The sequence below is a fragment of the Aythya ferina genome (assembly GCF_964211825.1).
Source record: "Aythya ferina genome assembly, chromosome: 2".
Lineage (NCBI taxonomy): Eukaryota > Metazoa > Chordata > Aves > Anseriformes > Anatidae > Aythya > Aythya ferina.
Window position 1 is genome coordinate 85,323,405 of NC_140297.1, and position 16,696 is coordinate 85,340,100.

Consider the following 16,696-nt stretch of genomic DNA (forward strand, 5'->3'; position numbering starts at 1 on the left):
TTTTATTGTATAATAAAATGAACCAGACAGGTAAGATGAATTCTACCCTACCTGAATATTAATCCTCTGAAAAACAAATGCTTGTTCTCTGAAGGGAAAGTGATAGGGAGGAGCCATGTGTTCGTGCTACCTGTTGCTGTCCTTAAATGTTTGGGATTTCCCATTAGAACCTGACATTTTTGATGAACACAAATAACATAAAATTGCGGTTAGAGTTCCTGTTTCATGTGCTTTATGACACCTGTAAAACTTCCAGGAGAAGCCAAGCCAGGAAGTGAGCCTTATAACTCAGCGCGGTACCTTGCTCAGCTAGCATTTCACTCCGAGGCAATGAACTGAGAGCTTCTCTAAAATGTATCAAGACACACTCGTCATTAATTACATGGAACTACAGTACGTAATCCTGATTCCTTGCTTGACCACAGGGATTAAATCCATTATCCCCAGTCGTCAGGATGACTCAGTAGCCCAGCATTTGCTTGCCTGGGGCTGATGGGTGCGGAGACGGGTGCTTGCAGATGCACCAAAGCTTCCTGCAGTCCCTCTGCATGGCCAACACGTGGCTCAGTTCTCTCCAGATCAGCACCAGCATCTGGCTATTGAAAGGACAGGAGAAGTGACACACATCTCAGCCTCTCTGGTGACCCTGCCTGCCAAAAACGCACTCATGCAGACTCACTACCAATTCACAATCACAAATGAGCAGCAGGAAATAGAATTTGATGAAAAAGAAAAGAAATGCAACAAAACAAAAACCACTAAAACCTTTATAAGTGTAAAATACTGCATGGTCCAGCTTGACTCCCTCACACTTTTTCTAAGTTGCTCTTGCCTCAATGCTCTTTTTCTTTCTTTTCCCTGTGGACACTGCTGAGGCAGAGACATTCACCAAATGACCACAACTGCGGCTTCTGATCTATTACCATGATAACCAGGTATTAATATTTCAGTGTCCTGCCTCATTGTTATTCTGGATGGTCTTTTTGGTTCAGTTGGCGATCGGCTTCATTAAGATACAGAGGCAATGCCAGGTCTTTGGGATACTCACGGGCTATGTATGATATTTTGCAATTGCATCATTGGGTAAGATCATTACTTTAAAAGATTTCTTTTGTTGGGGACTGTTCAGATTCATCCAAGTTTTGCTACAATGTAATCACTCACAGCTTTAAAGAAAGAAAACTGTGTCGGTGACAACTTGGTAAGGACTAGAACATTATTTTAGTTTCTAGTAATTTAATTTTTCACCTAATGTTTGGGATATAGGTCTTTACAAGTCCAAAAACTCTGCAGATATGAAACACCATTCAATCATTCAGAAAAATGACAATGACCAGTGTATCAGAAAACTCAGCATACAATAATTTGGAGACCTAAAATTCTTGACAATAAAAGGCCTAAAATTCTTGACAATAATGTTTAATGAAAAATTCTTGAAGAGACTGGTATTTACAGCAAAGTCATGTGAATTATTTAGAGTAGATATGTAGATGTTGTCTCTAAGGGAATAATGTGTTTCATGCAGTGTCTGAGATGTATTTTCACAAATATTTTAACAGAATTTTGTGTTCCAAAATTATTTACCAGATGCTAAGGAAAAAATAAAAGGCTCATTTATTGTTCTTTTAAAAAGTGAAGCAAGCAGCAAGACAAGAAAAAAATGACGAGCATTAGTTCTTTTTTCAAGCAAGCTTTGGCATTACAGTATGTAGGGACCATTTGCTGACTTTCGGTGGGCATTTCCAACAAACGGAGCATTAACGACATGCCCAATACATCCCAACATTCTGATTTCAGGAGATATGAGGCACAAATTATCTCAGAATAAATCAGTCTCATTCGCCATTTGCATTTACAAAATGAGGAGATTAGTTAGATATCAACATTTTCTAAACTCAGTTTTCCAAAGATGCTGTCAAAGACTGTCTGCTTAAGGAAAAGGATAGACAACAGAGAGCGGAGCTTGCTGGGGGATGATATGGTGCAGCAACATGGAAAATCACTTCTCAGGCACAATCGTGAGAAATCTGAAGTGGCTCGGGTAGGAATACAACAACCCAGCATTTGACAGTGAATGACCCATGTCCTCTGGCTGAGCAGCAAGACAAGCAGTTGCCTGAGACCCTAAAACTCATTTACAGTGCCACATGCTTCCTGACACTGTCCAGGGCTGTAAAGCTGATGTGAGTTCCCCCCTGGGTCATGGCACAGTGGAGAGATGGTGTGCTGCAGGACTGCCCTCCTTGGCCTAGCACTCAGGAATGCCTTAGTTATGAAGGGAGTCACAGGAGGCTGCAGCTTTAGAATGAAATCTGTAATAAACCCTCGTATTCGCTGTTATTTCCCCAAACCTGCTTCAATAACACCATGACAACTTGTGGTTTCAGGTTGTTCTTTTTCCCCCTTTTTTCCTCCCTGCACCCATTTCTTGCCCTGCCTGCACTGTGCTTGCTGAAAGTTACTAATACAGATTAGCCAGCACACACAATCATTGCATCACATTTTTAACTTCCTCTACCAAATATCCACCACCTTAATATGTTTTAAGCTCATTCAAAAAATCTCAATTAATAGTTATGACTGATATGACACTGTCTTCAGCAAATGGCTTTTTGAAGCAGTCAGTAAAGCAGTAGCCTGTATCTTAGCAGACTGCAATAAAATGCGGCTGAGTGCTCAATGTTTTTCAGAAGATAAACATAAAGCAGTATAAACTAATTTTATCTAGAAAATTCTGAGCCTGAGTCATCTGCTTATCCTCACAAAAGATATGACACTTCACCTCATTAATATTCTACCAAGGCATCAATTATTCTGCTCCACATATGAATGGTCTTAGGGCAGCTGTGAAATGGTCAGTGTGTGTGCTTTGCGAGAAGAAAGATTGATAATACCTAGGACATGGTTTAGTGGGTGACGCTGGTAGTAGAGTGATGGTTGGACCAGATGATCTTGGAGGTTTTTTCCAACCTTAATAATTCTATGACTCTGTGATAATAATAATGAATGACTTGAAGGAATAGCTATGGTGTGTCACACCATGCAAGCACAGTATTCCTGCTTTCCAAGGGCTGTTTTTTTTGCTGAGACCTCTTCTCTCCTGTTCAGCAGCCAGGGTTGCTGCCTGTCATTCCCCAAGACCAATGAAACATGACAGGCAAAAAATCTGCTTCAATTCTCTGTGCAGAAGAAGAGCTGAGGAGACCATAAATGCGAAAAAGCATTGCTGCCTCTGGACTGTAAGAAAGGTGATTTCTTCATTAGAGGAGACTGGGGCTGCTGGCTTCCCTGGGCTGTGCAAGAGATACTATTTCATCTTCAGATATCACATGCAGACTCCATGTGACAAACAAGAAAGTATGAGCCATCCATCACATCAACTATGTTAAAATTTACTGCAGATTGTTTCACAGAAAGTGTGTGTGTGTGTGTGTGTGTGTGTGTGTGACATTGAGCTCAGTAAGAGTTTGGTGGTGTGTTTTTTTGTTTGTTTGTTTGTTTTTTTTTGTTTTGTTTTGTTTTTGTTTTTCCCAGCTACAAATGATACTGCCAGGTGTGGAGGGCTCTGTATTTCTTCTGTGGAATATGTAGCACTACACAGAGCTGCCCCACAGTTTTTCTATACTTTATGACATATTTATTTTTATTTAACAAACATTTTTGTTTTGAAGTGACAGAGCAAAATTAACAGTATTTTATTTAAAATGTATAGCGAAGTAGTCAACCTGAGATAAATGACCATTTTTCCATATATTCTGCATAAAGTATTGCTAGGTTGATACTTAAATGGACAATTTCAGGCATGAGGCTACCTAAAGTTAACCAGATGTTGCAACATCTTCCTCAAGCCATGTTCAAGAAGATTCGCAATGTTGTTCTGTAACTGGAATAAATGTATTCTATAAAAATTTTCCATAGAAGCATAAACTTGAAATAGAACAAAATAGTCTTGGGAAACTTGTGATTCCTCTTAAACTGACATTTCTTCATGTGCCTTTGATTTCATGTAAGGCTTGAATAATGCTGCCACTACAAAAACAGTCTGTTTTGCTCTGTTGGCTAACGATACAGGAATGTGTCTGATTAAGTGAGACCGTGGATATCTCAGGAGACAATTTTATAAATCATATTTTATGACAAAATTACAGATGTAATGCTATTTGTAAACTAGATAATTATGGATAATAGAGATTAAAAAAAAAAAAAAAAGTACTAGAGGATCAATAAAGAACTCAAGCTGAGTATCAGAGCAAATCACATACCACACACAATTATTTTACCTTTTAAAAAAATCTCTTCAGGCAACGTATTTTCCACCAAGATGTTGAAAATGAGAACAGATTATTATAGCTTTTTGCTTATTATCCCAAACAGAAATTTAGTCTGGCAGAAGATTCATTTGACACTACTCTCATCTTTTTATAAACATCGGGATAAACAACTGTCCACTTTGCTTTGCATACAGTCTGTATGGTATTAATGACAATTCTGCAAGGTTGGTTTAACAGCAATGATTAAACCAGCCTGTAATTCAATTAAATGAGATAATGATTCACTGCAATCCATAATCATATGCAGGGAGAACTATAAAAATTATGTCTAAGTTAAAAGCATATTAGACAAACTATATGGTGAGTAACAGAAAAGGAAGATCAATAAAACATAAAGGAATAAAAAGCTGTTTTTAATTTTTTTTCTTATTAATTTCTGAAAATAAAAATAATTCATAAATCTAATATTTCATGTTACACATAACCTTAAAGTGTATCTCTTTTTAATTAGATAAAGCAAAACAATCAGTCTAAGAAAGAAATCTCCCAAAATTATCTGAGAGAAATTTGGATCTCCGTTAAATACTCTGCAACTGTTTGGAGCTTGAGTTAACAGGGAAACTACACGTTTACATACTAGCGAAGAGTAAAATTTAGTGCTGAGCATCACTATTGGCTATATACTAATTTGTGTACAATGCATGAAAACTTCCCGTCCATATAAAACAACCTGAGAAACTTTTGTAAGTTGAGCTTGTAGTGTAATTGGTTTAGTTGATTATGTCAGTGGTGACTGAGATGAGGTAATTATTCAGGTCATCAGTCCCATGACAAGTGGTGTTTATGTGCTACAGAAATCCATCAGGCGCATAAGCTTCAACATTATCTGCACAAAATAATTCAGGCTGACCTTTGAGGGAAAGAACTGTTACAGCTTAGTCATATACACATTTATATTTGGAAACTGGAGGAAAAAAATCAGGAATTTCAATGATTTTTGTCCAACCGTTGTTTGGACAAAACCCCAGACACCTGGCCTGGGGAGATGTTGTTTCCACAGAGGAAAGCAATGAGACAAAAGCAGGGAGAGTATTCCTGCATGAAGTGATGCAGCGGCATGCAAAACCCCATGATCTGCAGAGGAACACAGCAGCCTACAGCAGCACTTTGTACCCAAAAGCAAACTTGAAGGACCCTATCCATTCCAGCAGCTGAACATGAAAGGCACAAAAATGCCACCTTTGCTTCAGGGCATTACAAACAGATTCACTGCAAATCCTACTCCAGGAGAAACAAACACAGGCTGGTCTTCAGACAGGAAGATGACGAACCACAGTTTTCCCCCTCCATTTTGTGGGATATGTTTTATGTCACTTATGCAATAACCCCCCCTTGTATCAGTCACGTTACATGTCTTTAAGTAAACGTATAGTTTAGTGTACGTATCATCTCTGCAAAGGTCTTTACTTAACCTTGTCTAATCTAAATCTCGGTAATCGCCTCTAAGAATAGTTTCAGGAAAGTTCATTTTTGAATGAACTTGCAAAAGCTTGCATTACACAACCAATAAAACCACTTGTGTAATGAATCAAGTAAAAAGAGTGGGCAATTAAAGCCGTGTGACGTCTCTTTTTCAACAACATGTACAGTTTGAACTGGTCTCGGTGTTACTAGCAATACCAGCAGCTGGCAGAAGCCTTGGGAAGCTGCTTCTTGAGGATCTAAGGGGCATACAAGAAAAATGAACTCAATGAGATGAAAACAGGACTGCTACACAGAAAGTAGCAATCCTTTTTCCTTCTCACTCCTGCAGGAAGTTCTCGTGACCTTCCCTTGAGGCAAGCTGGTTGCACAGGAGCCCTTCACCACACTTCATCTCCTAAGCGAGGCTCAGACACAGAGGGCCACTTCTTCTCTCAGTCTGCAAAGCACTCCTTTATCCTTGCCATCTTCTGCATGCACTTTCCCCAAATCATGCTGTGTGTAAAGGACTGGAGAGCTGCTGCAGTACAGAAGGCATTTTTTGGTTGTATAACCTGACCAACAGCCAGTGCTTGCTAGTACCTCGCCATCCTGACTGCTGTAGTGCGTGGAGCAGAAGCAGGGCCATTTTTATCCCTTTCATCCTTTTTATCATCCTCTTTGCTGCAGAAGGCCAAGAGCAGAGTGCATTCAGGAGTAGAAACAGCCCTGCATAAATAAAAAGATCTGAGGGGCACAGCTGAGTTGCAGGGGAAGTGGATCGCATTGCTAGATGTTTTGTTGTGGGGTCAGATGACACTTGATGATTATTCTTAAAACAGAAGCAATCAGAATCATGTTACTGCATGAAAAATATTTTCTTGTAGTTTCTTCTCTGAACTCTAGCTTGAAGTAAAGAACTGAAGACCTGAACACACAGATAAGAGCAAGTTGCAGGTACCACAAACTCAGGAATACTTTAACTTTTGGGCACCTGAGTTAGGAATTTTAATGTGCTTCCCTTGAAATATATACAAGTTTATCTATATATATATATGTAGATAATTTATTTGTTCAAGATGTTAGCAGGTATACACACTCATGATAAATAAAAAAATGTTGTGAAATCAATATACAATTTTACAGTGACAGCTGGTGAGACTATATTAGAAATGTACTGATCAGCCATAAGTTCCATCAGGTAGGAGAAATGCCACTGCTGGTGACTGTAGGCTTGTGGAGCAGAACCTATAAAGATCATAAAGAAATTTATGTGGAAAGAGAGGGAACTGGGATCATTGTTATACAACTGAAAACAAAAGTTACTTTCAATGTATTAAGATCAATGCAAAATTAAGCAATGTATGTGACACGTTCACAGCAGAAGTAAACAAGGTGCAATTTTAGAAAAGGAATATGTAAGGAAACTTTAGGGAAATGGTGTTTAATAAAAATGAAATGTACTTAAAATTAATGGACAGTCCATCTAGCAGTTGCCTTAGGCTAGTTTTTTTCCATTAGCCATACATTAATAGGAAGCTATCTCTGGGTTCAATACCACTGAAAACAGACCAGGATTCTGCTTCTGGGGAAAAGTTCTGCCTTCTGCTTTCGAGGGCCTGGCTGTAAAGGACAAAATATACTGTGGGGAGATGGCGGGGGAAGTAACACTATTTTGATCAGGTTACATTTCACATTTTCAGTTTATTTTGACCATTATGTTAGGTACAACTACTAAGAAGTGATGATCCCTGACAAATAATGCAACCTTACTAATCCCAGCTTTACTGTTTTATAGCACATAGTAATCAGTGTTAATACTGTCAAATTTTAGTGCTATGTTTGGTGGTGTTGACAGTAATAATGCAGGATACATGGCAGCCAAATTTGTACGTTCCTCCTTGCTATGTCTGCTTTTCAGTGCTTGTGCTAGACACAGATCAGTCTTCTCCAGCAGTAAAGTAAGGGAAGAGAGATTTATAAGGCAGAAGCAAGAGGTCTGACTTCAGAAAACAATGTAAATGATGGACTTCATTTTAACAGGGATCCTGCCCCAGTGAATGGTGAGCTGATCTCAATTTCACATCTTTGTCTTTCACCTTCTTCCTATGCAATGTTTAGCAAGGCTTCCAAGGGCTGTAAACAGTCCTGTAAACAAGGATAAAGTATTTCTGGTTCCTAAAATGAACGGCAGGTTAGGAAGCCTTGCTCAGAACTGTTGTTTCCAACGAGTGATGGATTTAAGACAGGGCAGCACTGAACACTTCCCCCCATGAATAAGTTTGGCTGGGAGCTTTGACTGCTCCTGCCGATGCTGTGCAAAGCTGCAGGGAGCCTGGGAACCACTGAAAGTAAAACAAGATTGTCATAAGCATCAGACTTTCTATGGAAATAAGTGCATAGAAACCATTTTGGGGGATCTCTCAATTTTCAGTGACTTCAAAATATAGAGTTATAATAATTATCTTCCTATCAATTACACTATTGAAGCATTTTTTTCCCCTAAAAAGGCAAAAGACCTAAGATCTAAACAAAATGAAAGACAGATCATCTAACACCATAACCCAGACCTGATGTGACTTCAGTCCAGTGTCCTCTCTCAGCACAGTAAATTTAGGAATGTACAGAAATCAGTTTAGATCTGAACTCCATGTCTTGGGCCTTATGAATGCTACTGTTCGTTTCTCTTCTGGCCTCTAAACACACACACACACATATACACACACACATCCGTTCATCCATTCACACGCATTTAAAATTAAAAAGAAGAGTTTGCACCATTTTATAAATATAATATTCATATTATATTATTATCATATTATCGTATTATCAATATGCATATTCAGAAGCAATGTGAAACATATTTTGTGCACTAACATAACTGTCACAAAATACTTCCCTTGTCTTTAAGGCTTATCATTCAGCTCTTCTTCTATGTGTTCAATAGATGCATTTTTCTTGCTGTTATGTTCTTTCAGACACACGCTGCCTCTAACCTAGATCTGTTGCAGGAGGCTACACAGTGTTTGAATGCATAGGATGTTGTTTTTTTGGGGGAGAGGGGGAGATCTCTCCAAAAATAATGATTCATAAAATCTTTGTCTGAAAACAATAACTTTAAATTTGACACTGGGTGATAAATAAATGCACAACTTTCTCCTCCCTCATAATCTATCATTGTTTCTAATCTCCCTCTCCTATAAAAAACATTTTGAAGGCCCTAGTGCAGTGCATTTTCATTGTGGAGCTCTCTGAAGAGACGCTGCCAGTGATGAGTTTGCAAGCACCCTCTTGTGGCAGTGAGCTCCTGTAGTCATATTGGGAAAGACTTCCCATGAAATTTCAATTCCTTTCCTCCAACTTCTGTAAATTCATTTGGCCTATATTTCTCTGAACCATCTCGTAGTGGAATCACACCAGACCCAAACCTTGTTAAGAAAGAGCTTGATATAAATCAGGATGATATAAATCAGGCTTGTCAGCTCTCAGCTGTCTTGCACCTTACTTGTCTTGCATGCCAGCTCCCACACAGTGTGGCTGTGGGATGCACATGTGTGTCTCAAATCAAACTTCACATAGAGGCACAGACCAATCTCCATAACGAAAACGCTTTGATGGAGGGCAAAGAAAATTGTGCTCTTGTGATTTACACTATCAAGCACTGACAACTCTGTAACATTCATGACTGGTTAGAGAGCAAGAACTCCCGCTATTAAACCATCCAGCTACTGTTCTGCTATTTAATAAATACAGTAACTGATGCATACAGCCACTGGAGTGGAAACCCAGTAAGGAACCTGTAGGTTCGGCACCACCCTAGGAGAAATGCATCTGCTTTAACAAAAGGCAGGATGGTATTTTTGAAAAATCAGAGACAAGTACTTGGCTAGATCAAGAGCACTGTTGCTACTGGCTTTCAAGCCCTAGCAAGTAGCCTTACATTTGTTTAGCACTGTGCTTAGGGAACAGGCTGGTCCACAATTATGCTGACCTGCAAGAAGCTTGGCTTGACTTTTTATTTGAGCAAACATGCGCCATGACATCGAATTCAGAGGGGACATTTTTACCTCTAGTAGCTGGCCATTTTTTGTAGATTCAATTTATTTATTTATTTTAATCTCGAAGAGGATGGCTTTTAGGCAGCTTTTCATTTATTTGTTTGTTTATTAATATACAGTCCAATTTTAAATTTCTCAGTATCTCAATAGGTTGCGTAAGGATTCATCATTCACTGCAACTGTAATCAGTATCAATACATGAGCAAACAGCTCCATTAAGGGGAAAATTGTATTTATAGTATCCAAGTGAGACACTAGCATGAAGACCTTACCTGTCTTAAGTCAACTACAGTACTGCAGCTGGAGTTGAATAAGCCAAAGCATTACACATTTGAACTGTATGTCACTACTTAGCGTCAAGAGCTGAGTGAAGTTCTACCTGCCATTTGTGCAGTTCTTCCTCTTATCAAAGCCTGTGGCCACGCCATCCATCTCAGCTGAGTGTCTAGTTTCATGCCATAAAGGCAGGAAAGTGTCTTCTGCCTCTGTGTCTGGACCTGAGGCTCTCATCATGTTATGAGTACACCTCATTTACCTATATAATAAAGACATGTAGGGAGGGAACTGATCATTGATACATTGTTGGATTTGAAAAAAGAAGACAGAATTAACTACAAAAAAAAAAAAAAAAAAGACGGAGGAGTAATTTCATATTTATATTCAAATACCTAGAATTACTAAAGATGACCTGCCTATATAAAGGACTGCTAAATCATTAATAGAGTATATCCACTTTATGGAATACTCTTTCAGTCAAACAATCCAGAAACTGTTTTTCTTCTGCTCTATAAAACTGGAAAATATTTGGGTCAGGACTCCAGGAATTCATATAAGCAACCTACCTCTTAAGGACTTGTGCCTATAAGAGAAATAGTAAACATTTAAAACACAGTATTCCAAAGAAAATTACACCTCTTGCTGAAAAGAAACCTGCTACCAAATAAATAAATAAATAAACAGATAAATAAAGCAGTATACATCAAACATATCTGACAGAGTTTTTCAGAGCTGTTTGCAGTGAGCTTGACACAACAACTGAAGAATTACACCGGAGTGACACAGGGTCTTTGGGTACTTCAGGGCAGTGTTGGTATTTTTCCTGCTAGTGGCTCACTAATGAGAGCAGTATCTAGACACACTAAGGGTCTTTTGAATGATGCTCCAGGTCCTTGGAGAAAAGATTTCTGTCTTACAGAGAATTTTCAATACGCAGTCAGAAACTACACACTAAAAACAAAACAAAGCCAAAACAAACAAATAAAACCAAGCAAACAAAAGAAAAATAGTTTTGCCTAGCTGGCTTCAAAGCAGCACAGAGCTTTCAAAAGAAAATAAACATAGTTTTATCCCCATGACTCACCACAAAAGCTTTCCAATCTCTCAATCTGAAGATCAGCAAATGAATACCTTTATATAAAATAACAGGATACAGAAAAATATTGGCTGGCTACCCGATGCACTCCATCTCAGTTTGTGTTAGCTATTACTGTTCACAAGAACAGTACGTTCGTCTTATTAAATCTTATAACAACGCGTTATTACATTCAGTGTTTGCCAAACATCATAGCAATTATTGGGCTCGCACTTTCATCTAACTACACATTTGGCTGCAGCCATAACTGTTCATGTCTTGAAAAAATTAGAGATTAACAAATGGGCCTGCACATCCATCAGCTCTGTGCGCTGCTTCCCAGGATTTGTACAGCAGAAGGATAGTTCCCATCGGCTCAGTACTGCATCGAGGTCGCACAGGCTGTCAGGGCTGATCTGTTGCTGTTAGAGAGCTCCATCTTAGCAAAACGGCTGGCAAGCGCAGAAAACTGGAAGTGTTTTTCTGCTAAAGGTATAAACAAAGGTATACCCACAACTGCTGAGATCCTGATATGGTAAATGAGGACCTCTGGTGGAAATGGATTTGGTTGCTTGGAGACGCTAGGCCATTAAACCAGTGCAGAGATGGCCTGGAAACACAATTTTCTTCATTTTTGTGGTGCCCAACTCCACAGCGCTGGACTAGGAAATGGGAACAAAGAAACACATTTTCCTTGAAGAAATATTGTAAAAATGATTCCATTAACATCTGGGCGATTTTTCTATTTCATAAAGATGGAGAGTGTGATAAAGAAACTCTCCAACAATTGGATGCCCATAGGAGGGTTAGCAGTAAACAGGAATAGTGAGAATAAAACAGTGGGATGAAGAGGTATTTCTGCGTCTGAAAGGAAGATAACATATAGAGGTGAGACTAAATATTATAGGGTGTTGGAACTAGATGATATTTAAGGTCTCTCCCAAGCCATTCTATGATTCTATTCTTATAAATTTGGCATTTAGTTAGAAGTGACGCATGACATTCCTAATGTAAATTTTCAGTCCTGCAGCCTAATTATATACATTATTCTGAAGATAACAACAAAAAACAAGCAACCTAACTGACATTTCTACACTATAAATGAATAACAGTCATTTTTATAAAGTTAGCCCTCATCCTTTTAGCAATTACTCAAAGGTCACACTTGTGGACAAAGCAAATAATTTTGCAGTAGGCTGAATAAAACCAGAAGAGTGGCATTTCCAGGTTTGCTTGATGATTAAATATACCACAAGAAAGATGCTAAATGGTAAATATTTTGTTCTGCACCTGTTTAGCACTTGGCTCCTTGTCACATTGCCATAACTGAGTGTGTGGACCATTTACCATCCTCCTTCCACAGCAGACCCTTCTGAGCATCCTTGAAATGCTCTGTGTAAATCCAGCCTCCCTGATCTCCCCACAGAGCTGAGCCGGGGCACACCAACAGCACAAGGCATTGCCCCCAAGCTTGCTGTTCTGTTGGACCTCAGGACCCGTGGGAGCCACAAGCACTGTCCTTCACTGCCACCAAATCCACATATATGCTGTTTCTTCAACCATAATCTCTGAATTTAATGCATTAAGGTCTGCATTTTCTGTTGCTTTTGTTTTTGGTGGTGATGTTTTCTGTTTCTTTTTAATTATTATTTTTCTAAAGTGTGTTTTATCATCTGATGCCAAATGTCTCATTTCCTAGGACTGACTTTCCCACTTCTTTTCCAAAGAAAATAAATGTACAGCTAACACTTTCAGTCCTGAAAAGGTAAGAAGGGACGTGTACACTTTGTAGCCTTCTAAACCTCCAGACCCTGCATTTGACAGAGAACTTAAAACTCCCCACAGAAGTCCATCACTCTCATGCCAGCACTACTGAATGAGACCCAAAAGCCCCTTCCACACCTCAGGAAGTACATGAGAGGGTATCAGCCACACAATGGCAATGACTCATACAGGAGCAGTAAACAGAAGGCAGTGTGCACCTTGCTGATTCCAAAGAAAGCACTGTTTGCAGGATATGATTGTTTCTATTTTTAAGTCAGACATGTTTTGTTGTTGTTGTTTGTTTTTCTGTTAAAAATTGTGTGCTAACTCATTATACTCAGCTGGATTACAAAGCTCGGGGAGGAAATATCAAGGTCATGCCTCTGTCAGAAAACTGACAACTTACAATTTCCTTCTCTTTTTTAAGCTCATGAACAAGTAGAATAGTTTTCACAGCTAGATTTAAAAATTACTGATTTAATAGCATTTTACCTTCCATATATCTTCATTGGTTCATAGTAAATTGTTTGTGGCACGAGGAACTTTATCAGCATGTGGCTTTCTGCATCAGAAGTCTCTGGCCTAAACAATCACTTAAGAACGAAAACACCAGTAAACTTACAGAGATTTAAAATCTTTTCAGAGACTTTATAATTAAATATCTAAGTCATTTCTAGTTCCCCTATCAAGTCTACTAAAATTTTCATTACTCTTTAGAAACATTTTGATATGGAGATAGGCTGTGAAGCTCAGTTTCCACTGGCTTTTATTTTTAATTCAACAGGAATTAAGGTGACTTAGGTCTGTGCAGCAAAACTGCACTGTGGTAAAAACAAAAGGAAAGCTTGTTCAGATCTTCCTTCACTTTCACAGATGAGAAAGGCTATTTTTTACAGAAATGAAATGAAATAGAAACAAAAAAATATGAACAAGTATGGCCGTGTGGTCAAGCTTCCACCTGCAGCTCATCAGGCAAAGCATCTTTGTCACAATTTCAGAAGCTACATGTTGTTGTATTTTTTTTTCTTTTCTTTCTTTGATGAATAAAAGCTAATTTACTTAGATGGTTTACAGTTGCTAACTGAATGTTGCAGTTTCTTGTTTCAGACCTCATCTAAGGTCAGGTCATTTGGGAGTTTTATGGACAGCAAGAACAAAGTGCTAGACCTGACATATGAGAAGTAGAGAAGCAGCATCACCTTGCTAGAAACCTCCAGGCAAATTTTTCCTTTCTTATTTGAATTCAAATCCTTGGAGGGAGATCTGTTCACTGAATGCATGCAGTCCATGAAACGTACTGCAACAATCTCAAAGCTGCACATGAAAACAGCGCTGATCCTTGGGCACCCACCTGTAGGCAGTCCTGCTGGGAGGCTCCTTGCACAGGGAGCTCTGCTCATAAATCAGCTGCACTGCCTGCCATAAGCATAAACTGGGTCAATCTAAAAGTGCTTGCAGAAGATAAAACGGCAATAGCAAGTGAAAGACATTTCACAATCCTGCATCTCAGAGAAGAACAATTTGGGTGATAAATTCTAAGAGAAAGGCTGACGTTCATTCACCATGTCTCCCTCCTTCATTCATTGTTTTCCTCCTTTTTGTTCCTGGAAACCTCATATGCCTTACTACTTCTAAAGTGTCTCTGTTTAGCATTAAATATTTCAATTTGATTCACATCCTATCACTAACAGGATGATTGGGAGGTAATGTATGGCAGTAAAGGCCTGCGGTATCTGCTTGTATTTTTAAAATTCAAAAGCAACTTTTTCAAAGTCTCCAGGCAGCTACATTTCTTGTAACAGGTATGACTGGTGAGGCAGCTCTTGTCTGTCACATCAAATTACCTCGCTTTCTCAGGGAGTTTTTCACATTTATGTCATGGATCCAGTGCACTTCAAGGGAACTTGTGTGGAGATGAGTGTTGTAAACACATTGAGACACCTGAATTCAGCCAGCTGCACACAGGTTATTTTAGCTCAGGTAAGGCGCTAACACGATTATGAAGTACCTAGTTCTCAATTAGGGGTCCTATGCCACAAGCAATTATGCTCAGGAATACCTTTGCACATGGCTAACCCTGTTGTACCTTCATGAGGAAGAATATTTCTGGCTGAGAAATGCCCGCAGCCCATGTGGCAGCAGGAGAAAACACTACCAATGCCAGAAGCAGCAAAACAAAGCAAAGCAAAACTGGTAGCAGCATCCTTCCCGTACAGGAGAGGCAGATGGCCAGGAAGATTCAGCCCTCCCCTAAGTCAGCGGCCAGAGGACAGCAGCTCAACATGGGCTGGTGCTGGTTTTGCTTTGCTTTTCTTCCATCCATGCCTAAAGGCACTTTTATGAGTACATGGCTGGTCTTCCCGTTTCCCCAGCAAATGGCATGCCAAGATTTTTTTGCAGGAGCTACAAATAGCAAGATACCTACTAGGTTTTCTAGAAAAATGCCAAAGACCTCCTTTTATTTTTTTCAAGCATAATGAATGTATTCAATTACTTGCCACTTTTCCTCTTCATAAAACTAATAACAACAGCTCACGTGCCAGCCTGCCCCTCTAGTAGCAATACTGACCAAACTTCCCTCCAGGGCCTCATTTTGGGCAGTGGCGGTGGCTGGCAGGTCTCAGCATCAGTGCTTGCCTACTTAAGGGCTGTTTCAAAGACAGGCCCTCATGTACAGAGAGGCAAAAGACAAAGAAACAAAAACAAAAGCAAAAACCTAGCACATATGTGAGAGGGTTTTAACATATCACCAGATCAGCCACCCAAGTATTACGGGGTCAGGCTCGAAACATTATACATCCGAAATGCATGAAGCAACAAAAGCCTGACAGTGAGTCATTCCCATTTTGAATCAGCTTGCTTTCAAATTACTCCCCATGGAATTTAACAGACATAATAGAAAATAATAGAATTGAAAAATGGGAACTATTTCCACATTGTGGGTTTTTCCCATAGTGGCTGCGATTTGAATTGCTAATTTGCTGCCAGATGTGCAACTACAGACTCTGTGACAACCATTCCCTTCATATGGTACTTAATTATTTCTTATTGTAATATTCTGGGCATGAAACAAAATTATACTTAGCCCAGGTTGGAGGGATTTTGGTTTTGTTTTTAATGGCGGAACCCTTCGAGATGAGTAAATCCATATCTATGTGGCATAGCATTTTAAATAATTTAATAATATAACCTTCTGAGAGCAGCCTTATTTATGAAAGCATTAAAGGACAACTCCTGTCTCCAATAAAGCCAGTAAGAGTTCCTCATGGCTTGCACATACTCCAGAGATTTTGATTTCTATTTTAAAAACTACCAGCAGTTTTTAGTAAGTGGCATTTGTGCAGCTATATTTGACTCCACAGTACAACAGGAAGAGCGCACAGAAAAATAGTTAGCCGTTTGTTGAAAAGCCTGAAATAAATGACAAACTAGGAGAACCACTTGGGTCTCGTCCAAGTGCTAAATGTGTGGACACTGTTGGCCCGTTCCAGAGGGGCTGACCCTGGGCAAGGTGGACGTGAGCTGGGCTGGACACATCCTCCAGTGCCAGAGACCATCTCCTTTGGCCACGATCACACAGCCTGTGCTTATGGAATGTGTCCCTCTACATTAAAATGCTGCCAACTCTTTCCAAATCAATCTTTATTGCAAAATTAGCAGTGATTTTTACTTAATGATCACATATCACTTTTCTGTAGAGGAAGAAAATTGTGTTTTAATGAAATGTAATTTAAAATAAACCTGATATGCATTAAGCTTATCTGGCTCTAAGCAACCAACACCTGTAAAGT

General features: G+C 39.2%; 1 protein-coding gene across 2 annotated transcripts in view; it reads right to left on the bottom strand.

Moving 5' to 3' along the window:
* The window catches only part of ANKRD33B (ankyrin repeat domain 33B), a gene marked incomplete at its 5' end in the record, with an annotated part of 38,391 nt that overhangs the window by 12,045 nt on the left and 9,650 nt on the right, over positions 1 to 16,696 (bottom strand). The window lies entirely within an intron of this gene.